The sequence below is a fragment of the Gorilla gorilla genome, chromosome 9 (assembly GCF_029281585.2).
Source record: "Gorilla gorilla gorilla isolate KB3781 chromosome 9, NHGRI_mGorGor1-v2.1_pri, whole genome shotgun sequence".
Lineage (NCBI taxonomy): Eukaryota > Metazoa > Chordata > Mammalia > Primates > Hominidae > Gorilla > Gorilla gorilla.
In genome coordinates this window covers 120398124-120409446 of record NC_073233.2, presented here as the reverse complement: position 1 = coordinate 120409446, position 11323 = coordinate 120398124, and positions in this window count along the sequence as shown.

The window sequence follows — 11323 nt, the reverse complement described above, 5'->3', positions numbered from 1 at the left end:
AAATAGGAACACTTTTACACTGTTGGTGGGATTTTGAACTAGTTCAACCATTGTAGAAGACAGTGTGGTGATTCCTCAAGGATCTAGAACTAGAAATACCATTTGACCCAGCCATCTCATTACTGGACATATACCCAAAGGATTATAAATCATGCTGCTATAAAGACACATGCACATGTAAGTTTATTGTGGCACTAGTCACAATAGCAAAGACTTGGAACCAACCCACATGTCCATCAATGATAGACTGGATTAAGAAAATGTGGCACATGCCAGGCACAGTGGCTCACGCCTGTAATCCCAGCACTTTGGGAGGCCGAGGCAGGCAGATCACAATGTCAGGAGATCGAGCCCACATTGGCTGACATGGTGAAACCCTCTCTCTACTAAAAAAAATACAAAAAATTACCCAGGCATGGTGGCAGGTGCCTGTAGTCCCAGCTACTCAAGAGGCTAAGGCAGGAGAATGGCGTGAACCCAGGAGGCAGAGCTTGCACTGAGCCAAGATCGCGCCACTGCACTCCAGCCTGGGTGATAGAGCGAGACTCCATCTCAAAAAGAAAAAAAAAAAAGTAAATGTGGCACATATACACCATGGAATACTATGCAGCCATAAAAAAGGATGAGTTCATGCCTTTTGTAGGGACATGGATGAAGCTGGAAACCATCATTCTCAGCAAACTACCACAAGGACAAAAAACCAAACACTGCATGTTCTCACTCATAGGTGGGGAATTGAACAATGAAAACACTTTGACACAGGAAGGGGAACATCACACACCAGGGCCTGTTGTGGGGTGGGGGGATGGGGAGGGATAGCATTAGGAGATATACCTAATGTAAATGACTAGTTAATGGGTGCAGCACACCAACATGGCACATGTATACATATGTAACAAACCTGCACGTTGTGCACATGTACCCTAGAACTTAAAGTATAATAATAATAAAGAATCTTCAGCAGCTAAAAAAAAAAAAAAAAAAAACAAGAAAGTAGTAATTTCTATAAAAATCAAGATATTAGTACCTTTGGGAGAAGAGTAGTGATTAGAGGAACTTCTGGGGTGCTGTGCATATCCTATTTTTAAAATTTGGGTGATGTTTTGTAGGTGTTCACTTTGTGATAAATCATTGATCTGTACATTTTTGTTGTGTGCACTTTTCTATGCTAAGTTTCACCAAAAAATAGAGGTTTTAAACAAATCAGTGGAGTCAAGTGTTTATATGGTTTATATATGATTATATATTGCATACTTACAGGGTGCAAGGCACTATGCTAAGCACTTGACATATATTAAATAATAATAATCCTAGTGATCCTAAGTGCCCCTCCCCCACTTACTGAGCCTTAATTTTTTTACAGCAAAATAAGGATAATATGAACATACCTCATGAGATAGTTATAGGAATGGAATGAATTAAAGATCTTAAAACCATGTCTGACACATAGAAAGTGCTACTTAAGTGTTAGCTATTTCACTGGAGAATAGCATTGAGACTCAGTGAAATTACATAGCATGCACAAGACCACACAGCTCCTAAGAGAGATGCTACATGTTAAGCCTGTGTCGGACTCGGATAGCACCCTTTCCTCTTCAGCGTGGTGCTGCTTCCTGGGAGTGCTCTGTGACTCCTCCCTCTGGGTGCAGGGAACAGATCTGAGCTTTCTGGAAGAGCAGTGGGATCTGTTCTCTATGTGGCCTAACTACTTAATCTTGATGGCACCTTCATTTTTCATAATGGGAGGTGGTCCCATTTCTCATCCCAAGCTACCATAGTAAAGGAAGTAAATGCCTTTAGTGTGTAGGCAGCCAGAGGTGACAATTCAGTCCAGCCCCTTGCTCTGTGATTATATCCCCCATGGAAGGAGCTCCAAGGCCACAGCCAGCCATGAAGCCCCTCTGTAGCCCTTTCAACCTCCCATAAACTCCGAACAGCTATGGGCATCAAGCGTTTACCAGTGGACAGCCTAATGGACCCCAGGGCTGGTTACACAGCAAATGCCAAACAAAGGATTGAGTTTCTGGAAGCCAGGGAATTAACTAATAGAATAGCAATGGCATGAGAAAGCAGGACAAGGTGGTAAACAAGGGAAACATCTCTCTTTATCTCAGTTTTCTCTTTATGTCAGTTTTGTCATCTCCCACTTAAAGGATATTATGTTCTTGAAGCCAGTGATGACCAGGCATCCACAGAAAACTTTTCTTTCTCCCACCTGTCCTGAAGCTAACCCCACTTATTAATTCAGCCAAGACCCCTAAAATAGGGTATGGTTTTAAGTGACTTTCTATATGTATGAATTCTCATAAAAACTGTGTCGGGGACTTCTGATTTCTACTCTGGCATATAAAAGGCCTGAAAATCATCACTCCCACCTTTACAACAAGAACAGGCTGGATAAATTTTTTAAAAAATCAGTGACTTCTTGGACCCATCAGATAACTGAGGCCACAGGGAAAACTACAATTTCCAAATCTGGAGAGACAGATGTATCCAGTGAGACATGATCTGCTTACATGCAACAGAAGTGATTGAAGCTATAATCTGGTAGGAATGATTAAATTGAAAGTTTGACAAATTGCTGGAAGCTGAGCATCAAGTAGCTTAAGAATGAGAAATTCCTGGGGCCACAGTCACAGGGGAGCCCCCACCCTACCTCCAGGAACCCTCCGATGACTCTGGCAGGAGGAGAGGAAGATTAACTATCGTGAAATAAAACCAGAGCCTTCTCCACAACAAGGAACTGCTCTCAAAGGGAAAAGACATTACCTAAGCCATATTCCAGCTGAAGGGAAGAAATTCCCCCAACTTTACCCCACTTCAATATTTCTGTCCCACCTAAGGGGAAAGCACACAGTCAACAGTGGTCAGGGCTTCAAGAAAATAGACTGGGAATGTTGGAGCCAGAGTAGAGAGTAAGGAGCTAGAAGGAGACCAAAAAAAAAAGCTATAGCACCAGAGAAACACTTGCAAAGATCACAGCCCTGAGATACAAGCATAGTAAAAGACTGAGACTTAATCATAGGATTATAGAATGGTCCCCTTCCTTTGCACCTTACCACCACACCAACAGGACTTCAGTATAATAATGGTGGATTACAGCTGAAATCACTGCAAGACACAAACTCACTCTGAGGAGGAACAGTTAGGAAAGCCTAAAGATAATAGGAGAAAAAAACAAGGACAACAGAGAAATCAGAAGCCTCTGGTATCTTAGCTACAGCAAACATTAAATATAGTCCAACTTCTAGTCAGATTAACATAAATCTTTACTCTAAAGACTTATTTACCTCAGTTCCTATTATCCAATACATCATGGCTATCTTTCAACAAAAAATTACAGGCCATGCCAAAAGGCAAGAAAAAACTCAGCATAAAGGAACAAAGTCACCATCAGATATGACAAACAGATGAAAAGCCCTAGGTATTATGATATTCAAATTGCAGAAAACCAAAGACAAAGATAAAACCTAAAAGAAGCCAAAGGAAGAAAAACATGCCTTACCTATAAAAGAACAAAGATTACAATGAGCTTCTCATCAGAAACCATGCAAAAACAAGAAAATTAAGTGAAATATTTAAAGCGTTCAAAGAAGAAAGCCACCAACCTAGAATTCTATATCCAATGAAATTATCCTCCAAAAGCAAAGGAGAAATAAAAACTTTCTCAGACAAAAAATGTGAGAGAATTTGTTGCCAATAGGCCTATCCTGCAAGAAATATTAAAAATAGTACTGATGAAAGATGTTAAAGAATATCTAAATAAATGGAGAGATAGTCCATGTTCATAGATTGGAAGGCTCAATATTGTTAAGATTTCAGTTCTTCCCAATTTGATCTATAGATTCAATGCAATTCCAACCAAAATCCCAGCAAGCTATTTTGTAGATATCAACAAACTTGTCAATTATAAAGTATATATGGTGCTATGAACTGAATTGTGTTCCTTGCCTCCAAATTTATATGTTGAAGTCCTAACCTCCTTTGTAACTGTTTGCAGACAGGTCCTTTATGGAATTAATAAGGTTAAAGGAGGTGATAAAGTTAAGGTTCTAATCTGATAGGATTCATGTACTTATAAGAAGAGACACCAAAGACTTTGCTCTCCCTGCCATGTGAGGACACAACAAGGTAGAGACCAGCTGCAAGCCAGAAAGCAAGTCCTCACCGGAAGCCGACTATGCTAGTACCCTGATCTCAGAATTCCAGCCTCCAGAACTGTGAGAAAATAAATTTTTGTTGTTTAAACCACCCAGTCTATGCTATTTGATTACAGCAGCCTGAGCAGGCTAATACATGGTGAAAGGCAAAAAAACTAGAATAACTAACACAATCCTGATGAAGAACAATGGTGGAGGATTCACATTCCCTGATTTTAAAACTTAATGTAAAGCTATAATAATCAACACAGCACATGGTGAAAGAACAGACACAAGATCAATGGAACAGAAGAGAGTGCAGGGAATGACTCACACAAATATAGTCAACTGATTTTCAATGGAAAAGGGATAGTCTGTTCAACATATGCAAAATATGAACCCAGACATTTTATGTCTTACTCAAAAATTAACTCACTGGTCTAAATATAAAATGCAAATACAAAACTAAAACTTCTAGAATAAAACAAAGGAGAAAATTTATGTAACATTGGGTTTGATTATGAGTTTTTAGAAACAACATCAAAAGAACAATGAAAGAAAAAAATGTTCAAGTTTGACTTTATTAAAATTAAAAATCTTGCCGGGTGCAGTGGCTCACGCCTGTAATCCCAGCACTTTGGGAGACCGAGGTGGGCAGATCACCTGAGGTCAGGAGTTCGAGACCAGCCTGACCAACATGGAGAAACCCCATCTCTACTAAAAATGCAAAAAAAATTAGCCAGGCATGGTGGTGCATGCCTGTAATCTCAGCTACTCGGGAGGCTGAGGCAGGAGAATTGCTTGCACCTGGGAGGCGGAGATTGCTGTGAGCCAAGATCGCACCACTGTACTCCAGCCTGGGCAACAAGAGCAAAACTCCGTCTCAAAAAAAAAAAAAAAAAAAAATTAAAAATCTTCTGCTTTATGAAAGACACTGTCAAGAGAATGAAAATAAAACAAATGACAGATTTGGAGAAAATATTTGTAAAACATATCTGATAAATGATTTGTATTCAAAATATACAAAGAACTCTTCAAACTCAGTAAGAAAACAAACTACCAATTAAAAATAAAGTAAAACCCAATGACCAAAGCTGGAACAATTTGAGCAAGAAAATAATGTAGTATTGGATTATAACCTAGCGCATAAAATAAATATCCACGAGTCCATGGTGATATAAATAAATGGAGGATAAGAAGAATTCCAAATAGTTTATGTAGATACTCCACACTCAAGAAAGCAGAGCATAACCCTTCATCCTTAAGTGTGGGCTCCACACAGCGACTTCCTTTCAAAGAGTAGTTTGGAAAGAGGAGGAGGGCTTGAAGTAACTCTTTCTATAAAAGAAACCTAACAAACATTATCTCACACAGGCAATCGAGATCAACATCAACAGTGATAAGTCATGTTGGCAGTATGCACCCTTGGTATGATGTGATGAAAATGGTGCTTTACCTCTGAGGTCTTCCTCCTAAAGACCCATATCCCCAATCTAATCACAAGACAAACAGACAAACCCCAGTTGGGGGACAACCCACAAAATACCTGGCCCTTACTCCTCAAAACTGTCAAGGTCATTGAAAACAAGGAAAGTCTGAGAAACTGGCACAGTCAAGAAGAACCTAAGGAGACGTGATGACTAAATGAAATATGTGATCAGAAATACGGGAACAGAAAAAGGACTTTAGGTTAAAACTTTAAAAAAATCTCAATCAAGTATGGGTTTTGGTTAAAAATAACATATTAGTATTCGTTCATTAATTGTGACAAATGTACCGTATAAAGATATTAATATAAATGGTGTGGGCTATATGGGAACTCTGTGCTATCTCAGCAACTTTTCTGTGTATCTAAATCTAATATAAGCCACATCTGTTGGACTCTAGCTTCCATGGTTTTCTTTTTCCTTGGGGTACCATGAGTTTAGTTTTCTTATGTAACCGTAAGTGGGGATCAGGATTCAAACAGAGGGGAACAGTAAAGTTGCAGGTCACATTAAAAGCCGGTGTACTGGGCTTTCAAAGTCACACCGAAAAATCCCAACCCTGAGTGGGTAACGAGGCAGTGCTCTGATCGTGGGGCAGGCGGCCTACCCTGCAGCCCTGACCTGGCTGCATGGGGTTCCCCCACCTCAAAACACACACTTTCCCAGTTACCTATGCGATCTTCACCTTCCGGCAAGGTCTCTACCCCTGGCCGGGCTGACTCGGCGAACCCAGGGCACCTTGTCCGTACACGCCTGTGGGTTCTCCGGCCACCTGGGAGACCCTTCCTGCACGCGGTGGCCGCCTCCTCTTCCCACAAGGTGTGGGCGCGCCCGCCTTGATCCCCGGCCGTGCTGGCTCCTTTTGTCCTCTCGAGCAGCAGAGGCACACAATGGCTATGTTGAGATCCCTGCACTGGCTGATTGCTCTGTAATTGCGTATTTCCTGGGTAGCTTGTCAGAGCCTTCTGATTTACGGACCTTTTATTATTATTTTTTTCTTTAAACTTAAAAAAGCTCCCTCTTTTGCTAGCTCTCTCTTTGGGATTTATCCACAGCGTCTGTGAATGAAAACGTTTCCTGCTCTCATGCTGATGTACCCACTTCCTCGTGTGCCTCCTGGGGCCTTCCCACGCTGGGCCTGAAAGCCAGTCACCAGGGCTCTGTCTGCAGGGCAGGCTGCCCTCTGAGCCAAGTGGGCTGCTCTCCCACATCTCCCAGCCTCTGCCCCAGGGAGGGTGGAAGCAAGACATTTGTTTGAGGCCAGGCTACCTACCACTGGACTTTCTCTGAAAAAACAAGGTGGTTTGCTGGTCCATTTCACCACCTCCCCTCCTGCCGCTGAAGGCGCCCATGCCAGCCACTCCTTTTCTGCCTAGGAGACACCTCCCTACCCTTCAAGGCCAAGCTCTCCTGTCACCTCCTCTGGGCAAGCTCCCCTCCTCTGCACTCCCACATCTTTGGGTTTATTCTAAGGATGGGTATATAACCTGCGTGTCCCCCACAACCACCCAACAAAATCACTCAGCAGCTTTCTCTGGTTTATTTCCCATGTCTCCTGGGTAAGATCAGAGCCTTGAATTTACTCCCAACCTGTTGTGGGGAGGGGAGAGGGGGGAGTTTGAGTGAGAATGCCAGAAGTAGGGCATCATGAACCAACGAATTCATTTACAGAGCCTGGGGCAGAACAGTCATCCCTAGACATACCTAAAAGCTATTTGGTCCACTGCCCACGGCAATGTGTTATTTATGTGCTCCAGTGACCACCCCAAGTGAGGAAAGTAGTAATAACCCCCATGTGTGCTGCGTTCTGAGTCACGGCTGCAGTTATTCCAGACATTGCCGTGGTATGAATTGGAAAGAGGTTTGCCCCTTCTAATGCATGCAGCTCCCACCAAATTGCCCTTGTCGAGTGCAGCTCAGGCTGGATTTCAGCCCCTTCAGCTAGGTGCCCTTATGCAGTGAACAACCTACATAACCTTACTAGGCTAACTCAACATGAGCTACAAAGTAGAGTTAAGCACTGATGTCTCAGAGATTTGAGCCAACGACCATTTCCAGTTCTTACTCCCCCACTAGTACAGCCAGCCCCCTCACTTAGAAATCTGACATAAGCCCATGTGAACTAAGTTAGAAGACAATCAGAATGAAGCATGGTGACATGATAGACAGTCACCAGTTCAAATCCCAGTTCTGCCATTTACCACTCGGTTAGCCTTGGCAAGGATTTCAGCCCATTGGACCTTTGTTTTCTTAACTGCTAACTGAAGCCCCTAATGCATTCTTCTGGGGGGTATAGAGAGGATTAAAGGAGGTAATGACCACATATCTAAAGGATCTAGTCCATAACAAGAGCTCAATAAATGGTATCTGTGATTGTTGAGCGGTAGACACTGAAATTATTCCTCACCTCTTCCCTGGGATCGTGTTCTCATACCTCAAACTCTTACCATAGGGTGAAACCCTCAGTTTGTTACCTCATACAAAGAGATCCCTAATGGTTTGTTGAGCTGGTCCTCGCAAAGTGTCTAAAACAAACTGAGACACCTGCAAAGCAAATGTTAGCTGTATGAGCATCTATCTCATGTATTGGACTGTGTTTTCCTCAGTGGAGGAAACAGTCTTACTATCTTTGTGTCATTTGGTGCACCCGGTCATTAACAGCTGTTGAATTACAGAATGATCACCAAATCTCTGATGTCAACTGGCTTCTCAGGGGGAGCTGGTCCCTCTGGAATGCTTTGTTTCTTCAGGCTTTGCCTCCAGTCCAAGACAAGTCCCCATGAAAAGGAGGACACTATTTTAAGATCTAGAGGTCATATATGCCTTAATGTAAATAAGTTTATCAGACTTATCAGATTCTTTATAGAGAACCAGTTTTAATTATGGAAAAATGCTGAAGAGTTTGGGGATTCTTTATGGTTTAAGGATCTAGTAAATATTTTATATATTTTTGTAGAGTTAAGCTTTGCCAGAGTATCTATGACTATTGGTTCTATTGACAATATTAACCAACACTTGAATGCTTTGCAGCTTTCCATATGCTAATGACATTACTAAGTACTTTTATGTATATTGACTTGTTTAATCCTCTTAACATCCTGTGAGATAGATCCTATTATTTTATAAATTAATAAACTGAGCCACAGAAAGGTTACATAATTTGCCTAAGATCACATAGCTCATAAATGGTGGAGCTAGTATTTGAACCCAGCAGTTCGGAGCCAAAGGCCTTTCTTATAACATCTTCTTTCTACCATGTCTTACTAGGGGTTCAGCAGTCAAGACTCCTGATACAGATGCCTGACCATTCTTCAAGTCAGGCTGGAAAAACATCTTACAATAAAACCCCATAATTTCAGTGCCTTTTTGAAACCACAAGAAACCAAAGATTAAAATTGGACAGGAGAGAAATTATTGTTACTTTCCAATATTATAATTGTTTATTTAGAAAACCAAAGAGAATCAACTTAAAGAGTACCCAAACAATAAGACTGTGATAACTGCTTACAAAATTAATATACAAAATTCAATAGCTTTTCCAGAAATAAATACCAATCAGAAAATATAATGGAAGAAAAGATCCCATTTAGAATTATAATCCAAAGAAAATATATTTCAAAAAAAACTTAACAAGCAATATGTAAGCTCTATATGAAGTGAACTTTAACCATGTAAAGGAAAAGAAAAGGTTTAAATAAACATACAGTCCCTCTTCTTGGAGAGAAAGACTCCTTACAAAAATGTTCATTTCCTGCATTAATCTATAAACTCAACATGGTCAATACCAAAACAACAGGGGAAGAAGTAAAAGGGAGGGTAGAGTCCTCAGGTGGACTGCGTATTAGTCAGTTTTCATACTGCTATAAAGATACTACCCAAGACTGAGTAATTTATAAAGGAAAGAGGTTTAATTGACTCACCACTCAGCAGGGCTGGGGAGGCCTCGTGAAACTTACAATAACGGCCGAAGGTGAAAGGGAAGAAAAACACCTTCTTCTCAAGGTGGCAGGAAGGAAAAGGAACAAAGGAGGAACTACCACACACTTACAAAACCATCAGATCTCGTGAGAACTCACTGACTATCTAATGAGAACAGAAAGAGGGAACCTGCCCCCATGATTCAATTACCTCCACCTGGTCTCTCCTTGGACCCATAGGGACTATGGGGATTATAGTGATTATAATTCCAGATAAGATTGTGGGTGGGGACACAGCCAAACCATATCAGACTGTGAATTTCAAATAAAAAAATTAAATGCAAGAAGGGCCACAATATTCCTGGTAGAGTAGCAGCCTGGTAGAGTGGAGGGGAGGGGTGGTATACGGTAAACGCACCTGATAGCAATAACTTAAGCATACTCTGAGAACGACCCTGTAAGGCAGACACACCTGAATACAGTTCACAGTTCCCAGCTAAGGAATCAGGCAGTAGCCAATCCCCAGATGCATTTCCTATCTATGAGGAACATCTGAGCTCCAGCACGCTCCTGTGGAAATGAGTCCCTTTGTTTTGGGCTTTGAGTGAAGGTTGACAGGTGGAGGTTGTTAGGGGGAGGGCACTGAGTGAAAACTTGGTTTATGGTATTTTTGTTATGAAGACTTTTAACGTAAACTACATGTCTTTTGCAAGTGATTGTGGTTCTCCTGCCCACCCCACTGCCACTGGACTCAATCCCCTGTAGGTATGTCCCCAATAAAATCCCATGTCTAGCTCGCTGACTCTGGGTCTCTTCTTGGGCCCCTTGAATCTGGTCCTGTCCCCACTGGAGTTGACTGGAGTTCAGCACAACATGGGGTATTAGCCCTACCAGATATTAAAATATGATGCAAAGTCATAGTTAACATTGTCTTCTACTGGCATAACAATAGCCAAAGGAATGGAAGTGAATCAAAAAATTAGAAGTAGGCCCAAATATACATAAGAATTTGCTGTACGTAGAGGTAGTTTTTCAATGCAGTGTGAAAAAGATTAATTACTCAATATATGGTTTGGGCTAACTAGCTAGGCCATCTTAAAGAAAAAAAAAGGAATCCCTTCTTCATTTCTTTATACCAAAATAAATTTCAGATGGATATAATATTTAAATGAAAAACCTAAATCATAAGAGTACCAGAAGAAAACACAAGAGAATTTTTTAACATAATTTAATAGCAAAGACTTCTTTAAGCATAACACTAAGCCCAGAACACATGAAAAAAGTGGATAAACTTTGTTAACATAAAACGTTAAATGTCTTCATAACAAAAATACCATAAACCAAGTAAAAATAAGCAAGCAGTAAGGAAGGAAAAAATATAACAAAGGATTAATATTCATCATAAAAGTAGAGTTCTAAACAAGTCAATTGAAAAAAAGTGAAAATGCCGAATGGAAAAAAATAATGAAAAACATTATTACAGAAAAAAAAATGCAAACAACTTTTAACCATGTGAAAGGATGCTCAATTTCACTCACATTAAAGGAAATGCAAAGTAAAAATCACAATGAGATTTCATTTTTTGCCTACTAAATTGGCATAGAACAATAAGTTTGATAATATACTAGGGAAACAGGCACTCTAATGCACTGCTCTTAGGAGTTCTAAACAGTACAGCCTCTTTGGATGACAGCTTGGCAATATCTGTCAAAATTTTAAATTCCAGACCTGGATGAGATTGGAGACTATTATTCTAAGTAAAGTAACTCAGGAATGGAAA